Here is a 7,487-nt window from a genome sequence, read left to right as displayed (position 1 = left end):
TCCTCTGGCTATTCGGGGTCTTTTCTGGTTCCATAAATATTTTAGGAGTATTTGTTCCATTTCTTTGAAAAGAGTGGATGGTATTTTGATGGGGATTGCATTGAATGTGTGGATTGCTCTAGGTAGCATTGACATCTTCACAACGTTTGTTCTTCCGATCCATGAGCATGGAACATTTTTTCATTTCTTTGTGTCTTCCTCAATTTCTTTCATGAGTATTTTATAGTTTTCTGAGTACAGATCCTTTGTCTCTTTGGTTAGATTTATTCCTAGGTATCTTATGGTTTTGGGTGCAGTTGTAAATGGGATTGACTCCTTAATTTGTCTCTCTTCTGTCTTGTTGGTGTATAGGAATGCCACTGATTTCTGTGCATTGATGTTATATCCTGCCACTTGACTGAATTCCTGTATGAGTTCTAGCAGTTTTGGGGTGGAGTCTTTTGGATTTTCCATATAAATTATCGTATCATCTGCAAAGAGTGAGAGTTTGACTTCCTCTTTGCCGATTTGGATGCCTTTGATTTCTTTTTGTTGTCTGATTGCTGTGGCTAGGACTTCTAATACTATGTTGAATAGCAGTGGTGATAGTGAACATCCCTGGCGCCTTCCTGACCTTAGGGGGAAAGCTCTCAGTTTTTCCCCATTGAGAATGATATTTGCTGTAGGTTTTTCATAGATGGCTTTTATGATATTGAGGTATGTACCCTCTATCCCTATACTCTGAAGAGTTTTGAGGAAGAAAGGATGCTTTACTTTGTCAAATGCTTTTTCTGCATCTATTGAGAGGATCCTATGATTCTTGTTCTTTCTTTTGCTAATGTATTATATCACGTTGATTGATTTGCAGATGTTGAACCAGCCTTGCAGCCCAGGGATAAATCCCACTTGGTCTTGGTGAATAATCCTTTTAAAGTACTGTTGGGTCCTATTGGCTAGTATTTTGGTGAGAATTTTTGCATCCATGTTCATCAAGGATATTGGTCTGTAATTCTCCTTTTTGATGGGGTCTTTGTCTGGTTTTGGGATCAAGGTAATGGTGGCCTCATAAAATGAGTTTGGAAGTTTTCCTTCCATCTCTATTTTTTGGAACAGTTTCAGGAGAATAGGTATTAATTCTTCTTTAAATGTTTGGTAGAATTCCCCTGGGAAGCCATCTGGCCCTGGGCTTTTGTTTGTTGGGAGATTTTTGATGACTGCTTCAATTTCCTTGGTAGTTATAGGTCTGTTCATGTTTTCTATTTCTTCCTGGTTCAATTTTGGTAGTTGATACATCTCTAGGAATGCACCCATTTCTTTCAGGTTATCTAATTTGCTGGCATAGAGTTGCTCATGGCATGTTCTTATAATTGTTTGTATTTCTTTGGTGTTGGTTGTGATCTCTCCTCTTTCATTCATGATTTTGTTGATTTGGGTCATTTCTCTTTTCTTTTGGATAAGTCTGGCCAGGGGTTTATCAATCTTGTTAATTCTTTCAAAGAACCAGCTCCTAGTTTCGTTGATCTGTTCTACTGTTCTTTTGGTTTCTAGTTCATTGATTTCTGCTCTGATCTTTATGATTTCTCTTCTCCTGCTGGGTTTAGGCTTTATTTGCTGTTCTTTCTCCAGCTCCTTTAGGTGTAGGGTTAGGTTGTGTATTTGAGACCTTTCTTGTTTCTTGAGAAAGGCTTGTATTGCTCTATACTTTCCTCTCAGGACTGCCTTTGCTGCATCCCAAAGATTTTGAACAGTTGTGTTTTCATTTTCATTGGTTTCCATGAATTTTTTTAATTCTTCTTTAATCTCCTGGTTGACCCATTCATTCTTTAGTAGGATGCCCTTTAGCCTCCATGGATTTGAGTTCATTCCGACTTTCCTCTTGTGATTGACTTCTAGTTTCAAAGCATTGTGGTCTGAAAATATGCGGGGCATAATCCCAATCTTTTGGTACTGGTTGAGATCTGATTTGTGACCTAGGATGTAATTTATTCTGGAGAATGTTCCATGGGCACTAGAGAAGAATGTGTATTCCATTGCTTTGGGATGGAATGATCTGAATATGTCTGTGAAGTCCATTTGGTCCAGTGTGTCATTTAAAGTCTTTATTTCCTTGTTGATCTTTTGCTTAGATGATCTGTCCATTTCAGTCAGGGGGGTGTTAAAGTCCCTCACTATTATTGTATTGCTGTCAATGTGTTTCTTCATTTTTGTTATTAATTGTTTATATAATTGGCTGCTCCCATGTTCGGGGCATAGATATTTACAATTGTTAGATCTTCTTGTTGGATAGACCCTTTAAGTTGGATATAGTGTCCTTCTTCATCTCTTATTACAGTCTTTGTTTTAAAATCTAATTTGTTTGATATAAGGATGGCCACCCCTGCTTTCTTTTGGTGTCCATTGGCATGGTAAATGGTTTTCCACCCCCTCACTTTCAATCTGGGGGTGCCTTTGGGTCTAAAATGAGTCTCTTGCAGACAGCATATCGATGGATCTTGTTTTTTAATCCAGTCTGATAGCCTGTGTCTTTTGACTGGGGCATTTAGCCCATTTACATTCAGGGTAACTATTGAAAGACATGAATTTAGTGCCATTGTATTGCCTGTAAGGTATATGTTACTGTATATTGTCTGTATTCCTTTCTCGTCTATACTGCTTTTAGGCTCTCTCTTTGCTTAGAGGACCCCTTTCAATATTTCTTGTAGGGCTGGTTTCGTGTTTGCAAATTCCTTTAGTTTTTGTTTGTCCTGGAAGCTTTTTATCTCTCCTTCTATTTTCAGTGACAGCCTAGCTGGATATAGTATTCTTGGCTACATATTTTTCTCGTTTAGTGCTCTGAAGATATCCTGCCAGTCCTTTCTGGCCTGCCAGGTCTCTGTGGTTAGGTCTGTTGCCAGTCTAATGTTTCTACCATTATAGGTTACATATCTCTTCTCCCGAGCTGCTTTCAGGATTTTCTCTTTGTCTCTGAGACTCGTAAGTTTTCATATTAGATGTCGGGGTGTTGACTTATTTTTATTGATTTTGAGAGGGGTTCTCTGTGCCTCCTGGATTTTGATCCCTGTTTCCTTCCCCGCCTTAGGGAAGTTCTCTGCTATAATTTGCTCCAGTATACCTTCTGCCCCTCTCTCTCTTCTTCTTCTGGGATTCCAATTATTCTAATGTTGTTTCATCTTACGGTATCGCTTTCCTCTCAGATTCTGCCCTCATGATCCAGTAGTTGTTTACCTATCTTTTTCTCAGCTTCTTTATTTTCCATCATTTGGTTTCTATGTCGCTGATTCTCTCTTCTGCCTCATTTATCCTAGCAGTTAGTGCCCCATTTTTGATTGCACCTCATTAATAGCCTTTTTGATTTCGACTTGGTTAGATTTTAGTTCTTTTATTTCTCCAGAAAGGGTTTCTCTAATAACTTCCATGCTTTGTTCAAGCCCAGCTAGTATCTTTAAAGTCATGATTCTGAACTCTCGGTCCAACATCGCACTAATGTCCATATTGAGTAGGACCTCTTGTTCTTTTTGTTGAGGTGATTTTGTTCGTCTTTTCATGTTGTCCAGAGGAGAATAGATGAATGAGAGAACAAAATGCTAACAGGTTAACAACGTCCCCAGAAAATATACTCCAATCAAATCAGAAAAGACCTGAAACCAGGGGAAAAGAAAGGGAAAGAAAGAAAAAAGAAAGCAAAAACAAAAAAAGGAAAAAGATAAAAACAAACAAAAACAGAACAAAACAAAACAAAAAAGCCCAGAATATGATCAAATATGATCAGGCTGGTGCATAGATCAGTGCCACACACTAGATTTTGGGTGTATTTTGGTCTGTTAGAAGAAAGTGCCTCCTAAAATTTTAAAGAAAGACTTATATATGTACAAAATAAGGGTTGATACGATGAAGGGATGGAATATGACTGTAAAGATGAAAATTATAAAAAAATTTTAAAAAAGGAATTGATAAGATGTTTGTAAAAAGAAAGGATTTTTAAAAAAAGGAAAGAAAGAAAAAAGGGGGGAGAGAATGTGATCAGGCAGGAGACTAGAACAAAGCCATACATTGGAGATTTAGGGCATATTTTGATCTGTTAGAAGAAAGTGTATTTCAAAATTTTAAAGAGAGAACAACTTATATATATATATATATATATATATATATATATATGCCAAAAATAAGGGTAACTACTATGAAGGGATAGAATATGACTCTAAAGATGAAAAATAAAAATGTTTTTTTAAAAAAAGGGATTGATAAGATGTTGGTTGAAAAAGGGACAAAGAAAAATTAAAAAAAAATCGTTGAAAAAAAATTAACTTTGAAAGACTAATGAATCATGGTAAAAAAAAAGCCATGAATTCTATGTGCAGTGTTCCCCCTAGTGCTGGAGTTCTGCCGTTCTCATTGATCAGTAAACTTGGTCTTGGCTGGCTGTTCATGCTGATCTTCTGGGGGAGGGGCCTGTTGCTGTGGTTGCCAAATCTCTTTGCTGGAGGCGGAATTGCCCCGCCCTTAACTGGTCCGGGCTAAGCAATTTGCCCGGGTTTGCTCTCGGGAACTTTGTTCCCTGCAAGCTTTCCGTACCGCGTTGGAGGGCAACAGTGAAAATGGCGGCCTCCCAATCTCCACCCGGAGGAGCCACGAACTCGGGGCCCCGCTCCTCAGTGTGCCCCCAGAGAAAAGCAGTCAGTCACTCCCGTGTCCCCGGTCTCCGGCCGCACTCCGTGATCACCCGGCCTGTGACCGAGCGTTTCTATCTTTGGCACCCGACCCCGTGTGGAGTCTCCAAACCCAGCAGATCCCTGCGGTGCGCTCCTACGCCGCTCCTCCCGGGGAGGAAGGGGAGTCTCCCCGGCTCTGCCGCTTGTTGGGTCCCTGCTGGAGGAGCAGTGGCCCGACTGTGTCGCCGATCACAGTTTATGGCAACTCCGAGCTGAGAGCCCAGGCCTCGCCTCCGTCTCTGCAGCCGGCTTCCCTGCTCCGATACCTGGGAGCTCTGGTGCACTCAGGCACCCCCGGTCTTTCTGTGACCCCGAGGGTCCTGAGACCATACTGTCCTGCAAGGGTTCCACCGCCAGGTTAGCCACTAGAGTGACGTCCCTCAGTGGAGCCGACCTCCAAAAATTCCGATTTTGTGCTCCGCGGTTCTATCACTTCCCACAAGCAGCTGACGGAGGCCCCCTCCCCCGCCGTCTGTCCTCCCACATATCGCCTCGGATTCACTTCTCTGCAAATCCTACCTTCCAGAAAGTGGTCGCTTTTCTGTTCAGAGAGTTGCTGCCATTCTTTTCTTCTATCTCCTGTTGAGTTCGTAGGTGTTCAGAATGGTTTGAACTCTATTCAGCTGAATTCCTGAGACCAGACAAAATCCAGGTTTCCTACTCCTCCGCCATCTTGCTCCGCCCTATGTAGGTTGATTCTTAACCATTGAATAAGAGATCTCCGAATACATTTAGTAGGATAGGAAAGGCCATTCTGGACAGAGGGTGCAAGAAAGCAAAAGTATGTGAATCACAGTGCTGAAGGTTAAGGAATTCAATGCAACTTTAACCAAGGGTGCCTTCCAGGATGTGGCTGGAGATTATTGTGGATAGGAGGGAGACTGAGTCCAAGCTGGAAAGGCCTTGAATGCCATGCTAAGAAGTTGGCACCTCTTATGTGGACACTGTTGATCCATTGGATACTTGAAGCAGGGGCCTGAATACAATGAAACCTGTTTTGGAAAAATACATTGGCCGTCATGTGGAGGTGGCATTGTGGGGAAGTATCTGCTCTCTCGAGAATGAGAACAGGCAGGAACAGTGAGGTACCCCGATTTGATACTGTCTTCATGGGACAAGACGATGAGAGCCGTGGAAGTCATAATGGAGAGAAAATGATAAATGAGAAGATGTTGTAGAGGAGAAATGAATAAAATGTGACAATTAATTGGATTGATAGGATTTGTTGCTGAATTGGATCCAAGTACTCAAGGAGAATGAAGATTCAGGGATTAAATTATTATTATTACTATTTTTTTTTTTTTTTTAGTTTGGACAACTAAGGGATGCTAATACAATAAGCCGAAGAGCTTGCTGAAATGCAGGAAGAGGAACTGAATTGAATTTTGCAATTATAAATTTGAAATGCAAGGCACACATCAGGATGCATACCGTAGACAGTTTTACAGGGCTGGCTCGGTGACTTTGGACATTTTTTTCCTTCAACTGTGTGAGCTCAGTTTCTGCCTTTGTAAAATGAGATTCTCAGTAGCCACAGGAAGGCAAATATAATATGGACTAAAGAAATCCGTGACTCTTATTCATTAGGAAGGCTTCCGTGACCTTGGCAGAAGAATTTCAGCAAAATGATGGATGAAGCTATATTATAGCAAATTCAGGACTGAAAATGAGAGAAAGACAGCAAATTTGGATGGTTTTATATATATATATACACATATATATATATATATACACACACACACACACACATATGTGTGTATATATACATATAATTTATATATTTTATAAATATATATATATATATATATAATTTAACCAAAAAAGTGCTCGTTTCTTAGAACTCTGACTCATGTTGGTCTATTTGACATTTCCATCTGGGTGTGTTACAGACATCGCAAATTAAATACATCTAAATATGTCCAAAATAGAAATGCGGACCATCATATACCTCCTCCTCCTAACCTTTCCGATCTACAGTCTTCTTCATGTCAGTAAATAGCAAACCCACTTGCTTAGGCCCACAACCTTGAGGTCATGCTTGACTTCTTGACATTCCGCATCCCAGTTTCATCTGCCAGCTAATCCCTGGCCCGCGACCTGTCGCCATCGCCCCTTCTGATGATCACACCGATCTCCATCACCATCATTCCCCATCGGATTCCTCCAGTAACCTCTTGATGGGGTCTCCTGAATTCCCCCTTGCCCATCTGTTCATCACACAACAATCTGAGTGACTGTCACTGCTCTCAAATAGAAATCAGATTGTGTCATTCCACTGCTTGAAACCTTCTTTCCCTGAGCACAAAAACCCGAGGTCTCATGATGGTTCTCAAGTCTAAACAGTCTGCTCTCCTTTTACCTCTTTGACTTCATTTCCTGCTGCTGTCCCCTCCTTCATTCCACTCCAGCCACCCTGGCCTCCAGCTCTTCCTCAAACTTGCCAGGCAGACTTCCTCCTCGGGTCCTTTGCATTGACTGTCCCTTCTGCATGGAAATTTCTTCCCCTGCATGTCCACATGCTTCTTCTTTGGGTCTTTCTTTATCACCTTCTCAGCGACTCCCTTTCTGACTACTCTGTTTATTATTCCTCTCCTGCCTTCTGTTTCCTCTGTCCTGGGTCTGCTGTTGAATCTGCTTTCTGACTTTGTTTATTTTTTTTTATCTCCAATAAAAAAATGATGGGAGCTGGATGAGAGGAGGGATTTTGTGTGTTCTGTTCATTCAGTGCCTAAAGCAATGCCGGGCCTTTTTTTTTTTTTTTTTTTTTTTTTTACCCCCCATTAGCAGAGGAGAATAGGA

The 7,487-nt window shown here is 41.0% G+C and overlaps 1 protein-coding gene across 1 annotated transcript in view; it reads left to right on the top strand.

The window, feature by feature from the left end:
* The window catches only part of RYR2 (ryanodine receptor 2), a 728,853-nt gene that overhangs the window by 505,697 nt on the left and 215,669 nt on the right, over positions 1-7,487 (top strand). The gene's annotated exons all lie outside the window — the stretch shown is intronic.

The sequence above is a fragment of the Callorhinus ursinus genome, unplaced genomic scaffold (genome assembly GCF_003265705.2).
Source record: "Callorhinus ursinus isolate GAN/ISIS: 27379988/994484 unplaced genomic scaffold, GSC_fseal_2.0 scaffold32, whole genome shotgun sequence".
NCBI classification, from domain to species: Eukaryota; Metazoa; Chordata; class Mammalia; order Carnivora; family Otariidae; genus Callorhinus; species Callorhinus ursinus.
The sequence above is the reverse complement of the archived record's forward strand: the minus strand, read 5'-3'. Positions and strand labels throughout refer to the sequence as shown.